Consider the following 14485-nt stretch of genomic DNA (forward strand, 5'->3'; position numbering starts at 1 on the left):
CGCTCGGTCGCCATGTTTTGGAAAGAGTCAACTGAAAAAACTACATTCTTTTGAAAGCCTATCATCATGTGATATTTCAAGAACCCAAACGTCAAATGATTAGCGCTGATACCAGCAACAGTACAAATGAACACACAGCTACAATGCTTTTTGTGGAATTATTTTTAGGCGCCGTCAGTATCCAGGCCATGTAGGGTCTAACGGTAGGATGAATCATGAATTAAAAAGGGTTTGGGAGGACGTGATCTTGGCCTTGTCGAGGTATGAACCCTACATTTACCTCTAGGGGCTCAGGGAAAACATAAAAGTCTCCGTCAGGAGAACCAGTTAACCTGCCAAGATTCGAACTGAGTACCTCCTGAATGGAAATATATAGCGTTACCTCTACATCCCCCTGCGTGGTGCTACAATGATGATATTGGTATAAAGGAGTAAAAAAAACATAAGCGGGAATGGCTTCCGAGAACGCGACGTCACACAGAGAAGCTATCTTAAAAAGTTATTAGGGAAGAGAAAGAGAGAGAGAGAGAGAGGCAAATGCATGAACACATACACACACACGGCCATGGTCATAGGTTAACCCGCTTTTCTTTACGTAATGATGGATTGTTGGCTCTTGGTTTATTTAATCCCTTAACGGCCAATGACAACACATCTCATTTAGAAACAATATTGGTCGCGGTTGTGAATGTATTTCTTGTTTAGCAGTATCAGTGAAATATAAACTCTCTAGTCGGCATTCGGAATTTCATGTAACGCAACAGGCCTAATTGTTGTCAGCAAACACTGCGAGCATATTTTATATTCAAATCTTCCCGACTCTCTTATCATCTCTCTAGAAGCTACATAGTTCTCCTGAAACGTTTCTATCTGCTTACCAAATTAAAAAGCATCATATCCCAGAAGACCGTAATTTTCACATTCACCGTAGTGAGAAGCTCAAGTGTCTGGTGCACTAAAACTTGTCTAAAGTGAAAACCAGTCTTCACTAAAAGCTTTCTCAAGCACCGAGAACACAGAATGAAAGACCAAAAACAACGTTACTCTAATAAACAAAATATTAACAGAGAAATGGACAAGAAAAACATGAAAAGTCCAACCATCGACAAAATACTTGCACAGTATTTTAACAGACTACGGGAAAAATGCCGATCACAGTAGCCACGAGGTCTAAAGCATGACATGTCTTAGTCCACTCGAACACTGGGCTGGTGGCTTCGAAACCTACTGGAGGCATGGATGTCTGTGTTTGTGTTAGCTAGCGGCTTTCAAATGGGCCGATACGCCGTCCATGGAGTCCTATCGAAGGTTTAAGATTAAGAAAGTGCAGTGAAACGAAGCGTTTTACGGATGCTCTATGATCCAAGTGGGAGCAGCAGGAAAGAAGAAGAAGAGGAAGAGGAAGAGGAAGAGTAAGGCAGGAAAAAGTACAACTAAAAGGAAGATAGGAAAGAAGAAAGAATGAACCATGAAAATGTATTTTTTTTCCTTGGCACTATAGCCCCAGTGGGCCTAGGCCTACCTCCATGAACTTCTCCGTTCACTTCGGTTTTTCTAGATCTTACACATACGGTAGGACTCCTTGGGCGAGTGAACAGCTCGTCGCAAGGCCTCCACCTGTACACAAACACAGAAAAACGCACACACACAAACTAAACATCCATGCCCTGAGTGGGATTCGAACCCACGATCCCGGTTTCCAAGCGAACGAAGACAGTACATGCCTTAGACCGCTCGGCTACCGTGACGGGCCCATTAACATGTATACTATTCAGTAACTGTACAGCGGGTATATTATGCGCGGTTACTCCAGCTCTGCAAGCTCAACTTAACTCTGCGAAAAGTGACTCCCAGTGCACATGCGTATTTAGGCCTCTAAGTAATTTTTGACGCATTAAAGAAACCTTTTTCAAATTTCCCTGCTTGGGATTGAAACCCAACAGTCTACATTCTCTTAATTTCTTTCTTTCTTTCTTTCTTTCTTTCTTTCTTTCTTTCTTTCTTCTCTGCTCTCCCTTTTCTGCTTCTCATTCTTCTTCACCACTTCCTCCGCCTTGGGTTATTAGCCCTAATTCTCACTCCCTCGGACAGTGCCTCTCATATTCATCCCAGGGTTCATAACCGTACTGGCTAATAAAGCCAGGAGTTCTGCAGTTTCAACAGATGATGGGCGTCGGCGAGGTGGCAGCACGGCGTTTCGCCAGATCCCCGAAAAATAGATGCACTTGCTGGCGTCTCCCCCTCCGCCGTAAGGCTGAGGTGCTGGACCGCAGCGAGGGAGATCTGCTCCCGCGCCCAGTCGGGTAAACACCAGCCAGCAAGAGGAAGTGCGCGCCGGGCATAGGCAGGTAAGCTATACATTGATGGGAGGGGCAGTGTTATTATCATGTAACCATAGCGACGAGTGTTTCAATGCTCAGCTGTTTTAAGTGGCGTCTTCTGTGAACGTTAACATCATCTCGGACTCTATCCTAATTAAACTTCGTACTGTAAGTATAATTTCAATCAGAATTATTTTAAAATAATGACTTGCACCATCTTTGACAAACTGCATGTAAATCTTCCTAAACTTCATAGGTTGGAGCACAGAAACAATGACATTACATTAAACGTGAACAAATACTTTACTTCGGACTTTATTTCATTCCGCTGGATGTTATAATCACTCACTCATGGAGCCGAGTCCTTCTCGAGAAGCTCCCAGTTGTGCAGCTATTCAAGAACTTACCAGCATTTTATGCAACCCGAAGGTTCATCACAGTGTTCGCAAGAGCCTTCCAGCGTTCCTTATCCTGAGTCAGGTCAATCCAATCCATACCATTCAATCCTATCTCTCTGAGATCGATTTTAATATTGTCCACCCACCTACGCCTTGGTCTTCCCAGTGGTTTCCTTCCTTCCGGCTTTCCCACAAAAATCCTATATCCATTCCTCTTCTCCCCATTTGTGCTACATGCCCTGCCCATCTGATCCTCCTTGACTTGATAATTCTAATTATACTTGGAGAAGAGTATAAGTTATGAAGTTCCTCTCTGTCATAACCATAATTATACACAGGCCAATATATTCCTTAAGTACTCGTACTAATCGCTCAACTCTGATTTCCGTAAGAAAGAAATATGAATTCTGGTATAGGGGCGATCGTTTTACGTAAACAGTACGGTAATAAGTTTTAATATTTACTCTTGCCCTTTGTTTATTTCTTCATTTGAATATTTATTTCAATTAGGCGTATGATACGGAGCACAGAATTCGCTTCTAGCTATATAAAAATATCCTAGTACGACGACTGTAACTATAAAGCATTTAAAATTTCACACATATGATACAGTTTGTCTACAGTATATGGACCCCCCTACAAATTTGAGAACTAATGTGTAAGAAATCCCGTAAAACTTTCTACAAATCAAAAGCAGTTCAAGAGTCGGAATATGCATACGGGATTTGAAGTTGTGGACAGACAGAATGGCGCTGCTATAGATCACATGACAGGCAGCTATAAGCACAAATTTTCAGCATCAACTTTACCTCAAATTTTATTTCATTTGGTTCGATTTTCATATTTCTTGCTAAGTATTTATTCTAGAAAGATGGCTCTTGCAACAATCGGTCAAAAATATCAAGTAAATTACTTCAGTGATTTGAGATTTTCGCCAAGTACATGATTCGAGAAGTGAAGAGATTACGAGAGCCCTGTGCATTGCATTATGGGTGATTGAATCCTTTCAGATCATCAGCAATGCCAGTTAATTAAAAATGACCGACATCATAGATCCGATGATGTGGGCAGAGATGGCCCCCGAAACGTCTGTCGTTTTAACCAAGTGACATGACTGACAGCCCGAAGGAATTTCCTTAAGCTGCAGATCGTGGTTCGTTTCATAAACTGAAACACTTAGCATAATTAGGGCAAATAAGAGATTTGAAAACACGGACTACCAAAAGAACAAATATACTTTTAAATGTTTAATGCATCCAGATCTGACAGGAAGTTTAGAAATTCAGAATGAAAAAAGAAATGTATGACACTTCATTCCTGTTATTAGACAAACATATGCAGTTCAAAGAATAAGACAGACAATTCGTTCAAACCGCGCAAGATTTCATTTGTATAAACAGCATATGTTTCCAAGCCACCATTCACACGTTAGTGACATAAGCACACTCACATCAGTCAACACATATGCACAAGGTCTACTATTGTGTTTATTTTTTCAAGCTTAACTTCATCAAGCTACTAGTAAAAAGAAAAAAAGAAAAAAACGCATATGTAGAGAAATGTACGCGTTAAGTCAGTATGGGTGTAAAACTTGGTCTCTGACATGAAGGGAGGAACATAGACTGAGGGTGTTTGAGAACAGGGCGTTGAGGAGAATATTTGGACCGAAGAGAGATGAAGTGACAGGAGGTTGGAGAAAACTGCATAATGAGGAGCTTCATAACTTGTACGCTTCTCCAAGTATAATTAGAATGATCAAGTCAATGAGGATGAAATGGGCAGAGTATGTAGCACGAATGGGGGAGAGGAGAAATACATATAAGATATTGGTGAGAAAGCCGGAAGGAAGGAGGGTACTGGGAAGACCAAGGAGTAGGTGGGTGGACAATATTAAAATAGATCTTGGAGAGACAGGATTGGATGGGATGGACTGGATGGATCTGGCACAGGATAGGGACCGCTGGAGGGCTTTTGTGAACATGGTAATGAACCTTCTGGTTCCATAAAATGCTGGGAAGTTCTTGAGTAACTGCACAATTGGCAGCTTCTCAAAAAGGGCTCAGCTCCACGAGAGAGTGAATGTACGCGTTATGAATCCATATACACGATTCCTACAGCTTACATCATTCGAACTGCTATACTAAAAACAAAAAGCCGTAGTACCAAACACAGTATAAAATATTTATCACATCTAAGACAGTTTTGGTGAAATTATAACGAGATAAACGGTAATTAATTAAGTAAACTGTCGCTCCTGACCGACCGCTACAGCTCAAAGTAACTGATAAGGTTCAGAATGGTTCTTACATACTAAACGTCAGAAAAATCCAGCACAAGGTTCAGATGTTCTAAGACGCGGAATACGAACATGGAGAGACACACTGTCACACAGACAGACAAATGGACTGTCAGAGGTACGGTGTGCCCGGACCGAGCTATTTGCGCTCTGTTAATAGCATCTACAACTTGCCACATTTTTATCCAGTTAGACGAGACAGTCTCATATCACAACCAATCCAATTCCATCAGACTAGCTTTTATATTGACTTCTATCGTTAATATCAAATTTTAATTTCTTCAATATGGATGTAGATCGTGTCATTTTCACCACTTGTTTACTTTCTTTTCCCGCCAAGTATATAGATAGATACTTTACTTACAGATTTCTTTAGTTAGGTACAGTCCACGAATGTGAAAATTGAGTATTCTTGGTTGGACATTGAGCGTAAATGCATAGAGTGATGGTGTTTCCAATTCCAGAATTGCCAACAGTCGTGGCCCAACATCAGACCAAATTTCCATCTTGTAACTCATATTATTGGATTCCTAAGAAAGAAAGGGCTGTCTCGATGCCTCACGACTGATGTTGCATCATAAGACCCCATGATCTTGGTGTTTCTTTTCCAATAACCTTTACCGAATCGATGACATAAGGTTTAAAAGTGCAAGTTATTTTTATCTTCACGTCAATTTGAATCAGCACCATTTTGAAGCAAAATAATATTTCACTGGAAAGAAAATCATATGTTAAATTTATATTACTTTACAGAAGAAGAAACATCTAGTAGTCTTTCACATGGTATGAATACATTGCTTCCAGTTTGTTGTTTACTTTGTGAGAAATGTACGATAAACCTATTTTGACATGTTTTGTAATAAAAGGTTTCAATCAAAGCTCTGAGGGCTCGAACATGTATCTTATTTTTCTTATACATTCATTCGTACACGAATATTTCTAAATGCTTTGAATTACAGGCCCGCTTCCGAAGGAAATGATAATGCATTCTGTGAGTCTGTGTGCCAAATTGTACGTAACTAATGGCACACGTACAACAAGACAGCTGTCCAAACTTCGGACCTTGGAGAAGATAGAACGCTAAACAATGCAGGATCTCAAGACACCTATAAAGAACTCGCAAATCTTTCAACGTTTGTGCGTGTGTATTAATGGAAAGCAGAATTGGAACTAGATCGGTTCAACGGATTTATTGCATATTATTTTATGTGCATTAACAACATTTAATTGTTATGCGGTAGCATAGTTGGTTGAGGCACTATGCTAAAGCCGGAAGATTGCGAGTTAGAGTCCCGATGAGGTGGATCTTCTCGATTAACCTAATCCTTGACCGCGCCGTAGCTCAAAAGGTTATTCGCTGGCTTCCCACCGAGGCGGCCCGGGTTCGATCCCGGGTCTGGCCAAGTGGGATTTGTGGTGGACAGTGTGGCGCTGGGGCGGGTCTCTCCGAGTACTTCGGTTTCCCCTGCCAATCTTCATTCCACCAATTGCCCCACAATCACCCTCACCTATCATCTGGGGCTGGTAAATAGGCCAGAAGTGGCCGCAGTGCAAGGGACTTAGTCCCACCCCACGAGCAATAAAAAAACCTAATCCTTCCAGTCGCACTATGCCCTGGGGTCGACTCAGTCTCTAACAGTAATGAGTACAAGGAATCTTCCTGGGGGTTAAAGGGTGGCAGGCGCGTAAGGCTGATAACCTTACCGCCAACTGTGGGTCAGGAAAAGTGTATTCCAGTGCACTATGAAGATTCTCCAAATACGTTCTTTGCTCTTTTTCATACGTTCTGTATCTTCGTGCTCATTTTCTGTTTATACAGACCTAATGTTGCATAGATAGCTGCCCTACAGATAACACAGTGCTGATTAAGAAACTATTTTCTTTCTATTCCGATCGACAGACCCATTTATCGTCTCGCAGAGTGTTTAAAATAAATGTTGTTTTTCTATTTTAATCATACCTATAGTTTAATTTAGTTAATATTTTACGAAACATAACACAACGGGCTACTTCGGAAAAGCCAATGCCGATTCATTCAAGATTCGTGTAAAGTGGGGTTATATTCAACCGACATAAACTAACACTACAATTGCTGGAGTACGTTTAATATACACCCCATACCAAATTTAATATAAATCCACTGAATATTTTCGGAGACGAAACATGTGGACAGATAGACGAATGCATCGGTGTCGCCTATATTCATTAACGTTGTGTCCCGTTTAAAGAACACTAACACTTAATGACTTCATAATTTATCAGCGAACCACTGTGACACTGAAGATAATTCAGTTGCAGAGAGCTCTGTTGTTAATCAGGTTTATCGTTCTTGAGGAGAAACTTTGCCAGGACATTTCAGCAGGGTCCCTCCACATCAGTAACTTGGGTTACAGGCTGACCAGGCCAGTGCGACAGGAATAGCAGAGCCTGGCAGGGATGTCAGGGCCACATACATCTGGCTGCTGCCTCGACTGTTCCATGAAAGTTGGTTCTATCGAGCGTCATGTCCATATGATGTAGGCGCCTACGACATGATATATGCTTGGCTCCTAGGTTATAAATGTGCTTATGAATTACAGAAGGATAATTGAAGAGGTATTTCAAGGAAATAGCAGCTTCGTTCTAGAAAACCGAAATTAACGGCCGTGGGGATTCGTTGAGCTGACCATGTGAACACCCTCTATCCGCTAATGTTGACACTAACTTCGTCGACAAGCGGCGGTCGCTTGATCGGTAGTGTTCGCTTGCGGACTAAAGCCACGGAGATTTTTGTAACATAGCTCCAAAAGTAGGTTAAGAAGACTATAGGGAAGCCGAAATGCTAAGAAATGGGAAGGGGGGGGGGCTGACATCAACTTCTAGGTATCCTGGTAATTATAATTTTACTGTTTTAAATAACTGTCTGGAAGAACTAGCCAAAATCACGAAAAACTTCAGTCACGACAGCCGATGTCGCAGCCAAGACCGAAACTTCTCTAGCGAAAATAAGAAGCGTTACTGTCGTGCGAAACTTTTCGATTTGAATATCTCTTAGTAGCAACAGAAAGGAACACTGTCTCAGCTTGACATATATAAACGGCAAGAAGGTAACGACTGATATAAAGTAAAAATTTGCAGAAGAATATCATTCCGCGAGAGGATGCTTATTTCGCATATATTAGGCCCGAAAAAAACAGTTAAACAATATACTTATTGCATTCCTTTTTAATATTTGAAGATTCATAATTAAAATCTCCGGACATCCACAAATTTCATATCTTGAATTATAGCAATTCTTCACAAACCGCGGGTTTTCATTTATTTTAGGTTTTCCGGGTGAGAAGGGAACACAAGTAGGCGGATATGAGACCATGATATAATTTTTTCATATAAAATAAGTAAAGTACGTTATAAATTACGTTAAAGAATAAGGTATATTAAGATTTAATTTCCGGGCGTGTTTATTACAATTAACTAAAGTATGCTACAAGCCGGAAGGTCGCGGGATCGAATCCAGATGAGGTAATTGAATTTTTTTTTCAATTTACCTTATCCTTCCAGCCGCATTATGGCCCTGAAGTCGACTCAGAATCTGACACAAAAGAGTAATAGGAATATTCCTGGGGGTAAAGAGCGGTTGGCATGTAGGGCTGACAACCTTACAGCCATCTGTGAGCCGATTGTGTAGACAATGTGGGAACCTCAATATCTCACAACCCTATGGACCTCCACGGCCTGTTACAGGAATTCCTTTACTTTTTTACTTACATTTCACGTAAATATAGATTCACACAAACTATGATGCTATGGAGAAATTCGATCCATTTATCATAAAATCTTTCTTCTATAAAATTTTATTATAGAAAGTGTATTTTCAGTTAATTACAGCCATTTTTCAGCGAGTTTGAACCCCTAACCCGAACTTCTTCAACAGTCGCTTTATGTTCCTTTTTAAGATCTGACGACTCGAGATTAACAGGATCATTGACGATCCAAGTACTTCAGACATTGAACTACATAAATCCTTCATATACCGTGGTTTTCGAGCGTTCGGCATTTTTGTCAGTCATTCACCCGAAGTGTTCGGTTTTATGTATCCATGGTATTTAATTCATGTAGAGACGAAAAAAAGGGGGTTTCTGCACCAAGTGATCCATACTTCTTTTTTAATTCTCTTAGTGGGGGTGGAGTCCAACATGGTCCACTTGGCACGGCGGCCACTGATTGGCGTATCGTAACCTGCCCCGGGTGATTATGATGATGGAGAATTTGGTGGAATGAAGATTGGCACGGGAAACCGAAGTACTCGGAGAAAACCAGCCCCAGCGCCACTTTGTCCACCACAAAGCCCACTTGACCAGACCCGGGACCGAACCCGGGCAGCCGCGGTAGGAAGCCAGCGACTAACCGCTTGAGCTATGGTACAGCCCAAGACATCCATACTCGCTCAGGAAAAGGGCTATGATTGCCACCAGAAGCAGCATTTCTAATTTACAGATTATCATTAAGGTTCTTCCTTTAGAGACGTTTCTTATATCTCGTGTCTAACTTCTTGCCAGAAAACTATTGCATGTCATTCTGTTTTGATATCGCACAGACAAGTTACACTTTGATGAATGTTAACAGGAGTCGCAGTTGTCCTAATCCGCAGTTTCCCTTAAGCTCTTGGATTTGCCGAACAAGTTCTGCCAACTGCTGTCTTTAATAACGTAAAGTCCGCGATTAACGAGGGTACTTTCATTTTTTAAATTCGTAACCTAGTGATCAAGAGAACGCGAATCAAGAGTCGATCATTGGATCTTGCTCTCACCACAAGACGCGACAGGAGTTGCACACTTCTTCTCCTCAGGTCTCTGCAAATATCGGGCAACAGGACGCTAACATTCTTGCCACAGCGCCAGGTCCCGAGTAACGATGCCAGGTCTCGCTTCTGAGGACGCGGCTTCAAACTCAGGGCGGATAACATCACAGTAACAAACACTATAATTGCGTAGGGGGCCTTCCGGAAATAAGGAGCAATATGGAAAGTTCAGCAGTGCTGGCTGCCGGTTTGTACGAAACAGCGTCAGTGTAGCTGAGACGATGTGATCAAGTCTGGACTATACGCGATTAACTACCAACTAAGCATGCCATTCGGTCCGCGCCATAGCTCAAGCGGTTAGTCGCTGGCTTCCCACCGCGGCGGCCCGGGTTCCATCCCGGGTCTGGTCAAGTGGCATTTGTGGTGGAAAAGTGGCGCTGGGGCAGGTTTTCTCCGAATACTTCGGTTTCCCCTGCCAATCTTCATTCCACCAATTGCTCCATGATCATAATCACCCTCACCTATCATCTGGGGCTCGTACAATAGGCCAGAAGTGGCCGCAGTACAAGGTACTTAGTCCCACCCCACTAGTAATAAGAAAAAATAAGCATGCCAGTCAACAAATATCTGATATTCAAAATTGTACGTTCAACACAGTTACTTGACCCAGTAGTAAATCAACTCAATTCCTATTACGTGAACTTATATACTTAATAGCAACGGTACTGTCGCCCTTCGATCTTAGCAATGACATTTGAAGAGCCCCCTTGTCCGTTAAAATGGTGCCCGGAAAGTTCATGTCCTACAGCCATGTTACAGCCAAGCCTGTCATAACCTCCTTAACTCACTTAACAAAGCAAGAAAAATATTATGCATATTAATAATTAACTACGAATAAAACAACATTTTCTCTTACTTAATGTACAAGTTGTCTTCCAAATATATGTGTGTTTTATTTTTATTAACTTCATGAAGCTGAGCCCTTCTTGTGAAGCCGCCAGTTGTGTAGCTACTCAAGAACTTCCCAACATTTTATGGAACCCGCTTCATGAGGATGCACAAACTAAAGATCTTAAGGACTTACAGATATGTAGGTCCTCTTGAGAGAGAGGAAATGCGTTATTATAACAGTCATGGCTATAAAATGCTTAGCGATATCAATGAATTTATTTTTCACAAGTTGATATGCGAAGTAGAGAAACCTGTAACTGGGTATGATTATCTGTCTCTGTGGATCAAACTGTTACTCTGACAACTTACTTACTTACTTATGGAGCTGAGTCCTTCTTGAGGAAAATCCAAATCTGCAGCTACTCAAGAATTTCCCAGCATTTTATGGAACCCGAAGGTTCATTACCGTGTTCGCAAGAGCCCTCCGCTGGTCTCTATCCTGAACCACATCAATCCAGTCAGTACCATCCCATCCCATCTATTTTAATATTACCAACTCACCTACGTCTTGATCTTCCCAGTGGTCTCTTTCCTTCTAGCTTTCCCACCAATATCCTATATGCATGCCATATTAGTTGCGTTCCTTTTTACTACGGCAGGGCGCGTCCTCACGTTTCAGATGGAGGAGAGAGCCTCCAGATACGGAGGGGAGTTGTAAACATACTGAATAAGCAGTAGCGGACAGCCGACAAGGAGTGGTCATCCAGATTGGGGGTTAGGCGTGGATCTGATAACTCCTCATCATAATAAATAAGCTTGATAAGAAATGTGACAAAGGGCCTCGGACTTTGCCGGATGCTTTGGATAAAAGACCTAAGCTAAAGAAACTGAACTTGAGATTTTGTAAGTGGAATGTAAGAAGTCTGTATAGGGCAATTTCCTCATGACAATTGCGAAAGGACTCTCAGAATATAGGTCGGATTCAGTGGGAGTACAGGAGATCAGACGGGACAGAGGTGGCACTGAACCAGCAGGGAACATACTTTTCTTTATGGAAAAGGGAATGGGGACCATGAGTTAGGTACAGGGTTTTCTGCACATAAGAGAAACATATCTGCAGTTATGAGGGCAGATTTCGTTTGCGATAGATGCCGTGAATAATACTAAGAGGTCGCTGGTGTTATATAATTGTTCTGAATGTTCAAACCCCAACAGAGGATAAAAATGATGATATGAAGGACAGCTTCTATGAGGAACTACGAATGTGTATTCGATATATTCCCTAAATACCACACGAAGAGAATTTATTAGGAGATTTGAATGCCAAAATATGTGGGGAACACATTTTTAAACAGATAATTGCGAAAGAGAGTTTACACGAAATTAGTAATGACAATGGAGTTAGAGTAGTAAACTTTGCCATATTAAAAAATCAGTAAAAATACAATGTTCCCACATCGTAATATTCATAAATATACATGGATATCAATTGAAAGACTCGCAGTCAAATTGACCATACTGCGATGGGGAGGAGACGGCATTCAAGTGTACTTAATATCCGACCGTTCAGGTGAGCAAACTGTGATACTGACCACTCTCTGGTGGTGGCAAAATTGATGGAGACTGGCAGTGACTTAACAAACAACGCATAATTTCATATGGAGAGGTTAAATTTCAAGAAACTAAACGAGGTAGAGGGTAGAAAGGGGAATGCCGTAACGTAGTTGTTTGAGGAATGTCGGAGGTTCGATTCCCCATGAGGTCACTGGATTCTTCAATTGACCTACTCCTTCTGGCCGCACTATAGTCTTGGGGTCGACTCACCTTCTAACAGAAATCAGTACCAGGAATCATCCTGGGGGTAAAGGCCGGCCGGTGCATAAGAATGACAACCTCACCGCCATCTGTGAGCCGATTGTCTGCAAAATGTAGGAGCCTGAACGTCTCACAACCCTTCGGCGCCTCCATGGCCTGTTAAAGGGATAGCCTTTTTTAGATTGTAAAGAGTAGTATCGTGTTGATATCGCAAATAGGTTTACAGCTTTGGAAAACTTAGGGGCTAGGTGAATATTAATGGAGCTTCGGAAACTATTAGATAGAATATAAAAATACAGCCAAAGAGAGCCTATGTTATTAAGAATTGAAGAAGCATAAGCTATGGTTCGACGACGGTTGGCCAGAATTATTTGATCAAAGGAAACAGGCCAAATTGCAGTGGTTACAGGATCCAAGCGAAATAAATGGGGATAATTTGAACTATATATATAAGATGTGAAATCAGCAGGCAACTCAAGAGAGAGAGAGAAAAAAAACGGAGTAGAAATACCTGGAAGACAGAATTGATGAGCTTTCAACGAACAGTAAGAACAAGAACATCAGAGACCTGTATAGAGGAATAAACAAATTTAAGGGAGTTCTCAACCTAGAAGTAACTTAGTGAAGGATGAGAATTGTGATCTGATTGCAGATTCGCATAATAATTTGAAAAGGTGGAAGAACTACTTGTCTCAGTTAATGAATGTAGAGGGGTTGGACAAAATACCGGAAACTCTGAAGATACTTTATACATTTCTTTATTAATGTGGTGCTGAACCACCTTTCGCCTTCAGTACAGCTGAAATCCTTCTTGGAAAGGACTCGTACAAGTTTTGAACAGTGTGTAGCGGAATTTCATACCATTCTTCTTAAGGACATGAAAAACATAGGATGCCATTTAAAAAAGCACTAGTGACCTAGATGTCTCATTAAAAGAAAATGTTATAGACTTAAACTCTACGGAATTATATGTCTCCCTAGAAACCGAACAACCTTAATTCGAAACATTTTAATTCGATGTTAATTTAAACAGCCATTTCAAGTGATTTACGATTACGATTTACGTAGATAAATAGGACGCCGAATGTAGCATCCAAAGACAGGATCTTTAACTAATATAGAATTGGAAAAGATCTGGAAGAAATCGGCATTGGCCTAATCGAGGTATTATGAAGAACTGTGTTACAGGGACCGAGGAATTCAATCGACACGTCTACCAAACAATGAATATTTGTAAAGGATCCAATGAAACGTTTTAAATCTATCAAATAAATTACATTCATGGCAATAATCATACAAAAAATAAAATGGACTACTGTTCTTATATCTGTAACTAAAATATGAGTTACCCTCATTGTTAAATGATTTCAGGCTAATTGCAAATAGGCGTTACCTGTAAAGAGAAAGCACCTTTTTGCTGAAATTGATATCATAAAATGTCGCAAAATCCATTCTCGTTGTTTCAGCATGAGTCAAAATATAGCAAAATCCCAGAGAAGGTTTATCCAACAATTCCATCACACTTTTTAGAGACGAGATCTGAAGACATTAATCCGATGGATCAGAGATGATTAATCCCGTACCAACAGCCCCATACTGTCAACATCCTCTACCATCTAATAGGCTACATCGCCAGCCTACACACGATATAAATGTGGTTGTAAAAGCAAGCCCATTTGTATAAAAATATACGAATACGTAGTTAAAAATAGCATAAAATCGGGAAAGCAATCAAGATCTTCCGTAACAAGAAGACATGCGCAAAGAAACTAACGCGCATCTGGACACGTTCGCCCACAGAAATAAAAGCGAAACCTCGAGGGTGCAGCAGAGGAACCTGATTCTCTTCATGGAACAACACAACAAAGGGCTATTTGTGTCGCGACTTCCATGAGACGACACAGCACACTATACAGACTTTCTCATGTCCCTTGGATACGTGTAGTTAATTCCTGGAATATGCGATGTTTGGAGCATTGCATTA

General features: G+C 41.1%; 1 protein-coding gene across 2 annotated transcripts in view; it reads left to right on the forward strand.

The window, feature by feature from the left end:
- The first annotated feature begins 2224 nt into the window (after positions 1–2224).
- LOC111868781 (probable GPI-anchored adhesin-like protein PGA55) overlaps positions 2225–14485 on the forward strand; it is a 122325-nt gene continuing 110064 nt past the window's right edge. Inside the window, exon 1 of one of the 2 annotated variants that reach the window (XM_023859767.2) lies at positions 2225–2348. The gene's annotated coding sequence lies outside the window, so the exon portion shown is untranslated. Of the gene's footprint in view, positions 2349–2382; positions 2490–14485 lie in introns of those variants that run through there. The other variant, XM_023859775.2, reaches the window with a different exon arrangement.

Source organism: Cryptotermes secundus, unplaced genomic scaffold (assembly GCF_002891405.2).
Source record: "Cryptotermes secundus unplaced genomic scaffold, Csec_1.0 scaffold280, whole genome shotgun sequence".
In the NCBI taxonomy this organism is placed as follows: domain Eukaryota; kingdom Metazoa; phylum Arthropoda; class Insecta; order Blattodea; family Kalotermitidae; genus Cryptotermes; species Cryptotermes secundus.